At 37.1% G+C, this 15,966-nt stretch overlaps 1 protein-coding gene across 3 annotated transcripts in view; it reads left to right on the top strand.

Moving 5' to 3' along the window:
* IL13RA2 (interleukin 13 receptor subunit alpha 2) overlaps positions 1 to 15,966 on the top strand; it is a 69,519-nt gene that overhangs the window by 32,639 nt on the left and 20,914 nt on the right. Inside the window, exon 1 of one of the 3 annotated variants that reach the window (XM_074358906.1) lies at positions 3,658 to 3,676. The exons of 1 other annotated variant lie outside the window; for it this stretch is intronic. The gene's annotated coding sequence lies outside the window, so the exon portion shown is untranslated. Of the gene's footprint in view, positions 1 to 3,657; positions 3,677 to 3,830; positions 3,986 to 15,966 lie in introns of those variants that run through there. One more of the 3 variants, XM_045518001.2, reaches the window with a different exon arrangement.

Raw genomic sequence — 15,966 nt, 5'->3', positions numbered from 1 at the left:
GTGGCTCCCCGACCCATCTCTGCCTGAAGATACCTTTTTCACTACAGCACAGGTAGAATGAGTTGTTCTCTCCTCTGAGCAACCTTAGCTGCCAATGATTCTATCATAGTGTACTGTTCTTATCACACGGTATTGTAATTACCAATAGTTTCTAGTTTCTATCCCTCTAACTAGAATGTGAGCTACATGAGATAGTACCTAACTCACCTTTGTACCGCCAGCATCTAGTGCAGTGCTTGGCACATGATTGCTCTATAAAACCTTTGAATGAATGTGAGTGAGTAGAAAGCAGAGGCTGGCCCCGCTTGCCTTCGACAGTCCGTGGGTCTGTGTTTAAGTGTGTTTGGTGTTAGTCTGGGGACTGGATCGTGGATCATGATGTTGCTAACTGTATTTCCCAACTCATGTGGATTTCCTGAGAATCTCAGCTCTGGTGTCCTGCTGTTGAATCTGTGGTCATCTGGAGGGGAATTCAGAGTTCATAAATTTAAAATTGGATTTGGAGGAACGCAGGCAGTCTAGATGTCCTCTGTCTTACGGCGTGTGTTCTTTATAGGACACTGCTTTTCTGAATATACGTCAACTCTACAAAATAACTTTTGAAATCAATTTTCTGTAATGTTAAGACTTTCAAAAATCCCCACAACACCAAGTAAGTTTGACATTTGCCTGAAAGTTTAAAAACTGTTCTCAAATTCAGAGAATTTTTTAAAGTACCATGTGTATACATATAAACTAAATAGTCAATGGTTATTTTTATTTATTTAAAAAATATTTTTCCTGTTCATGGTTATTTAATGTCTTTTAACATTACAAAGGAAATAACACTTTGGGACATTAGATAATGCCTTTGCTGATTACCTCACTTGAACAGCAGTTCAGTAATACCCATTTCCTGTTTTGATAGTTAACAGCTTTACACAATGAAAGAGATATCTCAGTCCCTGCCAGTCAACTATTTTACCTGTTGAGATATCAGGAAGAACCCCAGCAGTAGTGTGACTCTTCAGGAAGAGCTCTGCACGAGGTGTCTGGTCTACCTAGGTTTTAGTTCTTTTGAATTTTTGACTTCTGGAAAGTAATTCAACCTATTGAAACTTGAGTGATATCCATTTGTAAAACTGAAATATCTACTTAGCTATCTCAGGAGGATAATGGATAAAATAAAGTAAAATATATGTTCCTGCTAAAGAGCCCAGGGATAGTACTTGTCTACCTTAGGCCCATCATGGCTTCACTTCTCGGTGTCAGCCTAAGTCTCAGTTCTGACATAGCTCTGGCCCAATGAAAATCATTCTTTTTTAGCAGGTGGAAGTCTGGAAATAGCCTAGTGTGTGCTATGCCTCTGAAATTGATCTGGGCCCCTGGGAAAGTTTGTAAGCATCAGGCTTTAGCTTTTATCTCTTACCCTACCCTCTGCTATTGGCTCTTTCATTGGACTTGGGATGCAGTCTGGAAGCTCAGTTCTTCCTCTGTGTCTCTGTTGAAATTGGGGCCCAGGCCTTAATTTTTTGCCTAGTTTCTGCTGGCCCTCTTCCAGGGACTGACTGTTGATTGCTTGCAGAATCATATGTATCATCTTGCCCAATTATCTCAGAAGAACATGACCTCAACTGTTCTTAGAAACTTCCCTAGCCTGAGGCTTGATGAACCTCTTCATTTCATGTCCCTTGGGTCACACTGACCCTGGCCTGCATCAGTGTGGGTTTATACCCTTTCTTGATTTTGGCGTAGACGAGCTTCCAGCTAGGGGGAGACTCTAACTAGTTTTTTCCAGTCTCCTTTCTCTACACCAATCAGGTTTACTCCCAAATTCTCTTTTTCTTAGCAGTTGCGACATGCCTTATATCTGGGGTAGAGTAATGAGTACTAAGGTACAAGCACACAGATATCACTGGCAACTTCTATTGATGTCACTAGAAAGCCATCAAATAGGACTTCCGGTATATTAAAATGAGTTGTCTTTTTAGTGTCTTTCTCTTCACACCAAGGACAAATCTAAGCCTATGGTTTCACTGATTAAGCTATCAAGTCAAAGTAGCAGTTCATGTCTAATCAACTTAAACATCTGAGACATGGTACATTATTGTTTCCAACTGCATTTTATTAACTATGCAGTCAGCCCTCCGTATCTGTGGGTTCTGCATCCACTGATAAGGAGGGCCGACTTACTACACCATTTTATATAAGGAACTTGAGCATCCATGGATTTTGGTATCGGTGGGGGGAGCCTGGATCTAATCCCCCACAGGAACCAGGGGATACTACTGTATTTAATTTATCGTTTGCATGTCTACAAATAAATGCACTGTGTTATTCCAAGATATTATTATACTTCTATTTCTTTGAACTGTACTCCATTATACTATAAAGTATAGTATAATAAAATATTTGTAAGGACCAGAAGATTTGGAGGAAACAGGAAGCTTGGAGAAAACTTTCTGGACAGTTTTTTTTTTTTTTTTAAATAGAAGAAGATAAATGAGTTAATTGTAACTGTAATCACAGGGGAAGGAAAGAAGATTTTGAATCTAGATCTCATTTTTCTTAACATCATGTCAGCAAATTCTGATTATAAAATTCCTCACGTAGGCCTGATAAATAATTTCTGACAACAGTGATTGTGAAAAAGCCAAACTAGCTGACATCTGAAAAGCAGATACCAAACTCTAAACAATTCTCAGTTTCTTCACACCTTCAAACTTCAATTTAGGGGAGAGGCATTAACTATGCAAATAAATAAAAAGGCAAAAAAAAAAAAAAAAAACCTTTGATAAAACATAAAGTTAATAGTGGAGAGAATACCATAATCCATGATCCCCTCTGAATTCAGACTCTTTGCTTTTTGTTTATTCATACATTTAGTGTGAAATATATCTTTGGTATCTGAGAGAAGTTAAGTCTGAACCTGTGTTTCAAAGCAAGGAAAATATTTTTTACCCATTGGAATGTTAGATGGTATATAGACTGGATCCAGTCTCAATTCATTCTTATTTTTAAATAAATCACTGTCATCATTTCATCTACTTTAGAAAAGCATCAAAAGTATCCTGGCTTCTTATGGCTTTGCATAGCTCCAGGTCATGGAGATTAAATCAGGGGTGGATTAAAAATTCCGGAGACTTAAAAGATAAGGGACAATTTGGTGATGATCTGAGTTTCTTTCTTTAATTTTATCTGAGCCAAAATAAAATTTTGTTTGGTTATGTAAAGAACCATTTGATAAACTTTCAACAGGAAAAAATATAAATGACACTTACTGAATTTTAATTACAACACCAAGGGCTTTAGAAATCAGGGAAACCTTAGACATCATCTAGTTCTAACTGCTAATTTTACAGATGAGAAACTGACCATTTCTGAAGGAAAATGCAGAATCGATTTTTGCTTGGAATTGAAAGTTAGACTAGATGACTTCTGAGGTTCCATTCAATAAATTTTTTTAAACTGAGGCCCAAAGAAGTTAAGGAAATTGCCGATGATCACCTCACTGTGGGAAGGAGAGCCTAGGGTAGATTCCAGGTTTCTGGATTCCTTGTCTATTTTTGGCTCTTTTCATACTGTAAGGTATTTGAAACTCAAGACAGTGACGTGCTTTAGATATTGCACTCTGAGGGAACAACATAGTTCTGGCAACACATACTTACCTTTGGATTATCTTCTGATTCCTGATGTGGTGAGTCACATAGTAAAATAACATTAGCAGACTGAAATGCCCTATCAGGAATTAATTAAAAGGGAAAGAACATCACTCAGATGAACTTTGTGATTTCCTCTGAATCTTCTGAAATGCTGACCTGTTTCGAATGCAAATTTCCTCCTGCTGGTATGTTCGGTGGATAAAACAGAGCCCCTCCTATGTAAACTAAAGACTTCAGTTCTAAGGCCATTTAAAATCCATTAAGCTAAGAAGCTGTTCATTGAGACAGATTTCACTGTTATTCAAGAAGAATTTGATTATGACTGGACACATTATTCACTTATAGTAAGTCTGGAACTTAAATTTGCAGGAGAGAGTTTTAGGGATTGGAGCTAAGTAGTTTTGAATAATTATTTGTTTCACTTTCTTCACCTCTTTTCAAATGGGCTCATAGATCTCTTTTGTGGCAAAAATTGTGTGAATTGACATAATTTGGGGAAATATTGCAACTTTTTGCATGAAGCTAATTAATAGGTGTTGGATAATCACTGTAAGTAACATTATTGATTTTAAATTTTATTGTTGTTTTCTTATTAGCCTGTATTTTCTGTAAAAATCATACCTCTTATAAGCAAAACTGGTCCTATAGAAATGGTAAGGATAGTTGCATTTTAGAGTTAAGAGGTTTTCTGAGACTATTGTTTATGTGATTTTTTTTTCTATAAATGAGAATCTTCCACTTTGCAGTAACTTTCTCTCTTAAGCTCAGAAATAACCATATAGCTTCTCTAAAATGAATGATTTACGTATATATATATATATATATATATATATATATACACATACATATATTATATATATGATGTTTTGATTTAATTTATAGAACATGCATACCTCTATATATGGTGATTCCATTTATTTGTCTATTATAGTTACACATATAGGAGGGTTTTTTAAATAAAAATTCCAACTTTCACTGTTTTTACTCTGAAATGAACTAGCATTTTATACATTTGATGCTTATTTTCCTTTGAGAGATTACATAGTTAACAGTTAAATCTGACCATCACTTTTATATACTGCACTCATTTTGGATGCTTCTACATTTAGTTTTCTTTTTTTAATATATAAAAGGAGGATATATAAAACCAGAACGTGAATACAGGGTATTTATTAGCTGTTTTTGACCGAACTTTTATTAAAATATAGAATTTTTATAAAATTCAAGTCTTAAGTAAATTGCATGGATTTTTTTTAAATTATTGTTATTTTATTATTACTGAATAATAAACTAATGACTAAGAGATCTGGTTTTCAGTTCTACATCTTCTCGCTATAACCCTGTGACCTAGGGTTGGACATCCCACTGTGAAGGAAAAACCGGGCTGGTCTGACAAGATAACTCATAAGTCTAGGAATGTGAAGGAGAGGCTGGGCTGGGCTAACAAGTCTAAGTATTGGAATACTGATCTGAGTTCTGCTAGACTAACTTGTAAATCTAGGTTAATTAGTGTTGGTTTGCTGTTTATGTGCTTTTGCTAGCCAGCTGGATTTTCAAAGATACATATCTGGCTTTGGAATGTTGGTTTGCTGCCTCCCGCCTCCACTTTTGTGATGATGATGCTGCTAAAGCTGTTCCATGCCTATTGGCCGAATACCCCAAGCTTGTACTTTACCCTATAAAACCTCATGTGCACATCTTGAAGGTGCTCAGAGCTTCGGAGCAGAAGCCCCTCTGAGCCCGCCGGCGTAATACATCTGAGTACTCCAACCCTCCGAGTGGTGCTTGTTTCTTGACTGGCCTGTCGTTTCCGTAACACCACCTCCTCTCCATCTTAATTTCCTCATCTGTAAAATAAGCCAGATGTCCTGACTCTGCCTAATGTGAAAAGCAATAGAAATGTTAAAAATGATTAATCAGTAGGATTAAACAACTATGGGATTCTTGTCTTTTTCTTTTCTTTTCTTTTTTTTTTTTTTTAAGTACCAAGACCTTGCTTGTAAACAAAAAGCTGCTTTGAGGGGGTATTTTTTGAAAACTAGAGAAATATCACCTGTATTTTGCTACAACTGGAAGAGTGGGCATGGGTAGGTTGCTAGTTCCTTTTGATGTATTTTTCAGAGTGTCTTCAAAGAATTAATAGGAGGTGGCTCCTGGATATGGGAGAAGCGGAAGGCAGCTAATAACAATTGGGTTATTTTGCCACTATACTGCAGACATTTAATGTGCACTATCCCACTGAATCATTCCCTAGACCCCAAGTATTACTGCCTTCGTTTTATAGATAAGAAAATTAAGGTACAGAGAGGCGAAGTGTCTTGCCCAGATCTGTGTGGCTGCAATGTCTGTGCTCTTTCCATTATTTCATGCTGCTTTTATGGTCTTGTGGAGGCAATGCTGAGAAGGTTTGAATTATGTCTTCCATTCTCACTATGGGACCAAGACTTATACTGAGAAGATGGATTATGTACAGAGTCATAGAGTAGGTAGGCAGCTGCCTACATCGTATGATTTTGAGAAACCATTGACAGGTGCCTGCCCACAAATATCACCTTCAATGGCTTGTCACAGTCATTTTGCGTGATATTTTACCACTAAAATCATTACTTTGCTTCTTTTGTTTTTCTTTTCCAGTGAGGAGGTTGGGAGGACTTTCAAATGCACATAACCTTAGGAGGGTTCATGTGTTAAATCTTCTATTATTTAATACCTTAGCAGGCAGTATGGAATTGGAGAAAGAGCTCAGATTTAGGACCCAGGAAGACCTGGATTTGAATTCTGATTCTACCATGTCCTAGCTGTTTAATTTGCATGTGATACTTAATCTCTCAGAGCTTCACTTTCTTCTTGAGTAAAACAGAGATAATAATGCATATTCAGAGCCCCTTATTACAATAATAATAATATATTAAGCAGCTACTATGGGTAGTTGTGGTAAAGAGGGAAGAACATTGGAGTGGAAGTCAGGAAGTCAGGAGACTTGGTGTCCTGCCTTATCAGTTCCATTCATCTAGGTAAGTATTGAGCATCCACTATGCGTCATTCACTGTGCTAGGCACTGAGGGTCCAACAGTGAACAATTTGAAGTTCCTGCTTTCTTATAGCTTAAATTCTAGTTTTGTGCTAACCTAACTATATCCATATCCTAGTCATGTAAAGAAGGATTAATGTTCTTCACATTTTAGAGGTGGGAACTGATGGTGAAAGGATACAGTGGTGAGCAATAATCCCTGACCTCACTGAGTTTATAGTCTAATAGAGTAGAAATTAATCAGGTAATCTCACAAATTAATATAAGTTTAAAACCATTATAAGTCTTTAAAGGAAAGGTGATCAGTGCTCTGAGAGGCTTCACTTCAGCTTCTCTGAGCAAGTGACATCTGAGCGGAGATCTGAAAAATGAATAGGAGCTAACCAGGTCATCCTTCTACATGTCCTTATTCAGGTTCTTCTGGATTTCCTTCAGCTCTTTTATACCCACTTGGTTGGCTTTTGCAAACTTTCTCCTCTCTTTTTAAGCCTCCTACTCAGCTACTACACATTTATTCTCAGGAGGTGGATTTGCCTCCTATTTCACATGGAAAATAAGAGCCATCAGGTGTGTCTGAACCTCTTCTCCACCTACCTCACCATCTTTTGTGCACACATTGATTTGTATCTTTACCTATGCTTTTGGCCTGTCTCAGAGGAAAAAGTAGCCCTCTGTCAATCCAAGTTCAATCTCCCCACCTTTGTTTTAGATTCCATGCCTTCCTCTTGCTTTTTCAGGGATAACTTTTTACATAATTATCAACTTTCTCTTCTGTATTTTTAACCTCTTCCTCTCTATGAGTTCTTTTCTCAGCAAAGGGAAAAAAAAAAAAAAGACCTTTTTCTTCACCCTTCCTTGTACAATCAAACTTCAGTAAAAAGTGGGTCCACACATATATTTACCATTTACATTTACCATTTACCACATACATTTACCAAGGCCACCAATTACTTGTTATTTCCAAGTGCAACAGATACATTTCAGTTCTTGCTTTACTCCTCCGTATGCTTTCCCTTGTTTGGCATGTGAGGCACTTGGCTTTTGAATACTTTTTCCTTGAAATCTTCTGCTTCACTAGTTTCCATGATATGTCTTCCTCCTGTCAGTATCATTTATTACCCTCAGGTTTAAGATCTGGAGGTAGGAGATGAGACTGAAAGTGTTGGTAAGGTCCAGATAATAAAAAGTGTTGATTGCTATGTTAGAGTTTGTACTTTATTTTATGGGAGGCAATACTGCACAGAGGTTAGGGCACAAACTCTGGAGCAATGCTTGCCTGGCTCTGAATCTGGTTCCATCACTTACTGCCTGTGGGACCCTGGGATAATCATTTAGCTTTTCTTTGCCTCAGTTTCCTTATTGGTAAAACAGGATGACATAGTACCTATCTCATAATGCTGTGGTGAGGATTAAGTGAATCAATACAGTGAAGTGTATATAAAAGCACATGGCCCACTGTAAGCATACTGAATTGTGAGCTATTATAAATTATCCTGTAGAGCAATGAGAAACCAGTGAAGGAGTTTGAATGGACATATTTGTGTTTTGAAAAGGTCACACTGGCTACAACATTGAAAATGGCCTGCATCTGACTTATTGTAAGGTGGAAAATGCATCAGGAGGTCATTGTAGTTCATCAGTCAAGAGATGGTGATGATTAGGATTAGGGTCATGACAGTGAAGATGAAGTGATATGGATGGATCACCAAGGTATTTAGAGAAGGGAATCCGTGATGTATGTGGGTATGAAATGATGGTTGAAGATAAATAAGAGAAAGGAATCTAGGATGACTCATCTGTTTCTGGTTTAGGACACTGCTTTGGAAATCATGCTACCGTTTGGTACTGGAAATAGAAGAAAGGGAGATGATGATAAGTCACATTAATGTTCTGAATATTAGTAATCCCCATGTGTATTCATATTCTTTGAAACAAAACTGAATTACATCAGTCATCAGTGTTTTGAAATCATGTATTGAAAGATTACATAGATATTTTAAGAAAATTTGTATAAATGGAATTTGTCACTGTTCTAGGGAAGATATACTTTCTTCTCCAGGCCTTTCTTTGATAAGTACAGATTTATTATTTACATAGCTTAAAAATATTATTGGTGACTGATATTGTGGAATTATCAAGATACCAAGATAATACCAAGATGATGGAGCACTGGTAACTTTGTTTTGAATCAGGGGTCTGTCAGCTTTCCAAAATGAGAAGATTTCTGGAAATAACTCATTCAGAGTCTTAAAGTCATGCCAGTTTATTCATTCATTCATCAGACATTTATTGCCTACTCTGTGACAGACATTATAATAACACAAAAGCAGAGGCCATTTCTGCTCTCATGAACCTTACAATTAACCAAAGTTGATGGATATTATTCAAATAATAACAATGATAAATGTATAACTTTAAATTCTAACTACTTTGAACGGAAGTTTCCAGGGGCAGTATATTATGAGCTAAAAGCAAAGGTTCTAGAATCAGACTGATTGGGCTGGAATACTGCTTCCTCCTCCTTACTGTCTGTGTGATCTTGGGTCAGTTATTTAACCTTTTCGTGTCTCAGTTTCTTGCATAAAATGGAGAAAATAAAATGAGGAGAAGTGAACTTGTCAAAGGGGGATAGAAAGATATACGAATATTCCAGGAAGATGGAACAGCACGTGCACAGGCTCTGTGGTAAGTTTACAGGGCACAAAATAGGAGAATGTAGAAAAAGCATCTGTGGAAGTAGTCAGGTGCCACAATACTTAGGGCCTTGAGAACCAAGTCAAACATTTTTATCTTTATCCCAGCATAAAAAGGAAGCCATGAAGAATTTTTAGTAGGGAAGTTGCATAATCATATTTGCATTTGGAAAACAGAAGGAAAGCACTCTGCCTGCAGTGTGGAAATTGAGTAGGGCCAGGGTAAATTCAGACACATGTATCAAGAAACTATTGCAATCGTCCAGGCAAATTATGATGGTGATTTGAACTGGCATGGGAGGGGAGACAGATATAAGGAGTTTCATGGGATGTACTTAAAAACATTAAAACAAACAATCAAACAAACATAAGCTAGAATGAAAGGAGATGATGGGAAAATCTGTTTTCTCATCTGTATATAAGCCATGGTGATAGATGGTAGAAGCCAAGTATATTTTGTGTTTGTATACGTTTTGTATACGTTTATACATGTATCTCATTGTCTTTTGGTAGTAAGTATCAAGAGAATCAGGAGGGCCTAGGAGTTCCTGAAGAGCATCCTGCCCACTTCTATGGAACGAAGCAGGGTTGGACGGTAGGAAGTATTAGTCATTCTAACTCTCCCATGGATGCTCACAGGAAGACAAAGCCATGCTTCCATAGGTGTGATTCTATACAAGTAGTTCTCTTTTATCTAGGCATGTTTGACTTTGCTTATCCAGCACTGATTAGTCTCTAACTATGGAATCAGCCATCTCCTTTATCTGGAGCTTTTGCAGGAAGAACAGTGTACATTATTTATGGAATTAGTACTGATTCATTGAGAGGAAACTTAAACCCTAGGGCATTCTGATAATATCCAAAGCATGTAGGATGAGCTGTCAACATATGGAAAATGTGGAGCAGCCTAAGACTGAAAATATGTAAGTGCACCATCAGAAAGAACGTCATTCAGAAAACTGTGGCAGCAGCTCATGGTGGTAGAAAAAGTGCTGTGGTACCTGAGAGCGGCTCATATTAGCAGAATCTCCAGATGGCCAGAGAGAGTTCTCTAGCACTTATTTGGGACAGTAAGGACTTTGAAGTATCAAAGGGGGACGTTGAATTGTTGTCACACTGTATTTTGTCGCTGTGAAAAGTTTCCACTTTAGCAGTTTGTGGTTATAGTATTTAGAAGTGGGATGGTTCAGCATGATTTTTTTCCCCTTAGGTTGGAGGCTTTAACCAAGGAAGTGCTACATAGCTTAAATGTAACCCTTGGAAGGAATGAACTTCTGACTCAAAGGCTATGTAGAAAATGAGAGGTTGTACTGTATAAGCAAAGTGCATACTTTGATTACTTGGAAATTTGGGCTTAAAAGATTACGAATTTTTAAAGGATTTTATACACAATGCTAAATACTGTTCTAATTAGGTTTCAGGCTCTCCTTGAGTTAGAAAGTGGTTTATTTTGCTGTCATATAACTGTCTGGAGGTAGCTAATCCAGGGCTGCAGGAAGAGTATGCAGCTTTACTGCATGAGGTCAAAGGTCCTGGACTACTCCAGACTCATTCTGCCATACGTAGAGTGTTTCTCTCATCTGCTTGATCACAGGTGGCTCACTGCCAGGACTATGTTCTAAGCAGCAGGATAGAGAAAGGGGAAACGGGGAAGAGGAGAAATGATCCATTCTCTTTAAAGGCATGACCCAGAGACTGGAGATAATACTTCTGTTTATATCTTAGGCAAGAACTTAATCACATATCACAGTAGCCTTCATTTTGTGTGGCCATGTGCCCAGCTAAAACATGAGGGTTTCATTACCACTGAAGGAGAGGAGAATGAATATTAGGGGACAGCTAGTAATCTCAGCCAGACCACCTCCAAAAAAGATCTTACCAATTCACATTTCTGCCAGTAGCCTAAGAGAAGGTTCACATTTTATAGTAACTATTTTGTCTATTAATTTTTGCTTAGATTATAATTAATTTAGCTGTAAGTTTATATAATTTGATTTTTAAAGGTTTTAGTTTCTGAAGTAGTTTTAGGTTCTTAGCAAAATTAAGAGGAAGGTACAGAGATTTTCCATATACTTCCTGCCCCCACACATGCATAGTCACCCCTATTATCAATGTCCTCCATCAGAGCGGTACATTTGTTACAAGTGATGAATCTACATTGACACACCATAATCACACAAAGTCCATAGTTTCCATTAGGGTTCATTCTTGGTGTTGTATAGTCTATGGGTTTGGGCAAATGTATAATGACGTGTATGCATGATTATAATATCATACAGAGTGTTGTCACTGCCCTAAAAATCCTCGGTGCTCTGCCTAGTCATCCCTCTGCCTCAACTGATGTTTTTACTCTCCCCAGAGTTTTGCCTTTTCCATGATGTCATATAGTTGGAATCATAATGTATATTGCCTTTCCAGATTGACTTCTTTTACCTAGTAATATGTACTTAAGTTTCCTCGACATCTTTCCATGGCTTGATAGCTCATTTCTTTTTAGTACTGAATACTGTTCTATTGTCTGGATGTACCACAGTTTATTTATCCACTCACCTACTGAGGGACATCTTGGTTGCTTCTAAGTTTTGGCAGTCATGGATAAAGCTGCTATAAACATTTGTGTGCATATTTTTGTGTGAGCATAAATTTTCAACTCCTTTAGGTAAATAATTTAAGGAGTATGGTTGCTGGATCACATGGTAAAAGTAGGCTTAGTCTTGTAAGAAACCACCAAACTTTCTTCCATAGTGGCTGTACCATTTTGCATCTTACCAGCAATGAATGAGAATTTCTGTTGCTCCACATCCTTGTCATCATTTGTTGTTGTCAGTGTCCTGGATTTTGGCCATCCTAATAGATACGTAGTGAGTAACTTCTTTTTCTTTTCTTTTTTTTTTTTTGCTGCTCCTTCAGTAAACTTGAGGGCAGGGTACTCTGTGTCTTGCTTGTTTTCGTATCTGCAGCCTTGAGTGCAAAATGGATGCTCAGGAAACGTCTGTGAAATGAAGATTTGGATGGATGCCTATGTCAGCGTAGGATGGATGGATGTCCATCCATGGATGGATGTCAGCACCAATAAAGCAATCAAAAGCACCAGCCATAAAAATAGAGACTCTGAGGTTCTATTTTGATAAGAAGATTCTGAAGTCATTTAGGAAACGTTATCTAACCCAGGCTCAAAAGCAGCTATCAAAAACAGTGAGAAAGAGGGTGAGAAGGCAGATTTACCACTTAAGATTATGAAGTGGATTTAGAGCTTTTAAGCAAATAATTATAAAGAACCAGTTCCCTTAAAGCAGGAAATTCATTTTTATGAAGGACAATCACTCAAGTGAAAAATAATAAAGCTCTGCCCACATACAAGTAAAAAAATTTTTTTGTCATAAGCACTTTTAAAAAGTAAACTTAAAAGGTTACAAAACTGGTCTAACCTTCAAGTGACACATGGAAAATATTCTGAAGCCAAAGAACTAATTAAAATGTATTGAAAAGAGAGAATGCTAAGGTATTTTAAAAATAAGGACAGCCAGTGATCCTAAAATATATTTATTTCCACTTAATGGAAAAGTGAAAACATCAGTAAGAAAGAGGAAGAGAGGGAGAAAATGGAAAAAGAAAAGTAGAGAGAATAAAAAAAGAAGAGGGGGCCGAGAGAGAGGGACATGAGGGAATAAGAGCCTGAAGGATGAAATAGGACCCTCCACTGTCTGAGTCTCAAATAGGCTACCTATCTAAGCCAGAATACAAATCATCCTGCCTAGAGGTATGTACTTACTGGAACCCTTTGGGAGCATGTGCAGTTATATTGTTTGATCCCTCAGTTTCCAAGTTTTCAAAATACAATCAAGGCTTTTTTTCCCATTCTGTATTTTGAAATTGGGACTAGAACCAGAAATTCTGGTATCCCTTGATTCAGTTCTTCAATTGTGTTTCTATACCAACAGCCAGATTTTTAAAATGCTTTATAGAAATACAGCTAAAGTTGTTTCTGATGACTTTTGCTACAGAAGACAAATTTAGAAGAAAAAATGAAATCTCAGATTGCACATAAAAAGTAAAGATGTTCTACAGTCTGGGGAAATGGCAGGTTTTTTAAAAAATAATATTTCTTTGGAAATGTGAGAAGATGGAGATAACTTTACAAAACAATTTGAGCAGATGGAAAGTATTTACCGGTGAAACTAAACTTTGATAGTTTCTAATTGTCTCAGAAATATATTCTACATTGGTATGGTACCCTTTGATAAGTACAATCCTAAAATACTCTGGCCTGCATCCCTCAAATAAGAACACTCACTGTTACTAAACAGGTGTAACAGAAGTCCAAGGAACAGCATGGTCAAGCCTTTATGTGAGATGTTCTTCATTCATGTTATCACGATGGAAGAAACGAGTGGTTTTCTCCTAGCAAGAGTACCTTATGTCCCTTCGTAGCAGACTTCTCAAAAGAGTTATTCATATTCATTGTCTCCAGTTTTCACCCTTCCATTCTTTCCTGAACCCACTTCAATCTGAGTTTTGCTTCAGACTTTCCACTTACTCCCTTATCAACATCACCGATTATCTCCAGTTTGCCAAATTCAGTAGACCATCCTCAGGCCTCATCATACTTGGCCTAACAGCGGCTTTTGGCATTGTCTAGCACTTGAAACATTAATTTTTTTTTACTAGAAATAGTTGTTTCTTTTTAATCAGCTATTGATGGTGTAATAAAATAAATTTAAATGGCACCTAATTTAAACATTTAAAATAGTTCATTGAAGGTTAATCTACAGCACAGTATGTTAATCCTAATTGTCAAAGTAACGCCCTTTTTCAAGAAAGATGAAATAGAGGCATGATCAAAATTATGACCAACAATTTGGGTTCATCTGGACATTTATAGATGACTATCCTGGCAGGCACAATGTTGAAAAATCAGTCCATTTGACTTAGAAATAATGTTTAAGATAAAAAAGAAACACTATGTACATTTCAGAATTGACACCTGAAATTAAAGAAAAATATCCACCAAATATCACAACAGATCTTTTAATGACTATTTTTTTTTAACATTAAGATTGTTGTTCTAGGGGACACTTTGTCTCTTTGAACATTTAACTAAATGTTCAATGTGTTAAATAATTTACAGGGAGAAATAAGTTTTGTGTTCTGTACAAATTAAAGGACCCAAGAATATAACCCCCTCCCACCACCCAAGCTCAAATTTGCAATAGTCTCAGCAGAAAATAAACAGTTCACAATTTAAACAGAATTTATAGCATTACAAAAATTTACAGGACTCCAGATTACAGTGGCAGAATTGAATGATCAGAATGTAAAAATATTTGTGCAAAACTGCTTTTATTGTTCTTACCATTTAATAGAGATAAAACCTATGAACACACAATGCAATAATGTAGAAAAACAACATTGAAAATAATTCTATCCTTGAAACATTTTCCTCACTTGGTTTCTAGGACACTACAAACTCTGGGTATTTTTACCTCCTTGGCCTCTCCTTAGTGTCCTTTGTTGCTACCTTCTCATCTCTTTGGCCTCCATATATTGGAGGGTCCCACATCTCAGTCCTTGGTCATCTTTTCTTTATGTTACCTACACTATACCCCAGGTGACTTTAACTCTGTAGCTTTAAATATTATCTATATGCTGATGACTCTCAAATATGTATCTATAGCTCTGGTCTCCCCCTAATCTCCAGAGTCAAGAGTCAAGTGTCCAGCTGCCTACTCATCTTCTTTCCTTGGATGTTTAGTTATGCAGTTCAAACTAAACCACCCAAAACTGAACTCTTGTCCATCATCCCAAGGCCCCATAAACAGTTATTCAGTTGCCCATGACAAAACTGGAAGCATCATTCTCTGCTGCTCCACGCTCAATCCATCAGTAAAATCCTATCAGCATCTTCACTGCTGTCACCTTGGTCCAAGTCACCATCAGCTCTAACCTGGATTATTGCTTCTACCGTTTCCTTCCATACAGAGTAGCTTTTCAAATCTAGGTTATATCACGTCACTCTACTCACAACTATCCAATTGCTTCACATTTTAGTATAAATAAATCGGAAATTCACTACCATGACCCACAGTCAGCCTATCTTTGTGACATTATCTAACCTTCTCTGTTTCCTATTCTACTGGTCTTGCTATTCCTGGCACTGCTAAGCTGATTCCCTCCCCAGGGCTTTTAAATGTGCTGTATCTTCTACCTGGAACCTTCTTCACCTGTATCGTTACCTTGTTCACCCCCTCACTTCGTTGAGGTCCTCAAGGTTACTTTTTCAGAGAGGCATTCCCTGACCACCCTATCTAAAATGAACCCTCATTACTCTCTTTCATATTATCCTGCTTTATTTTTCTTTATGCAACCTTGGATTATCTGATAGGTTTATTATCTGTCTCCCACACCAGAAAGTTAGTTCCAAGAAAGGAGGTTCTTTGTCTTGTTCACTGCTTTATCCCCAGTGACTGGAACAGTACGTGGCATGTAGTAAGGTTTCCAGAAATAATCGTTGAATAATGATAGAAATATTTATGTTTTTATTAACATTCTTTCCCATAACTGATGGCACTATATATTACCTAATACCATATTTTCACGTATT

The sequence above is a fragment of the Camelus bactrianus genome, chromosome X (genome assembly GCF_048773025.1).
Source record: "Camelus bactrianus isolate YW-2024 breed Bactrian camel chromosome X, ASM4877302v1, whole genome shotgun sequence".
NCBI lineage: Eukaryota > Metazoa > Chordata > Mammalia > Artiodactyla > Camelidae > Camelus > Camelus bactrianus.
The sequence above is the reverse complement of the archived record's forward strand: the minus strand, read 5'-3'. Positions and strand labels throughout refer to the sequence as shown.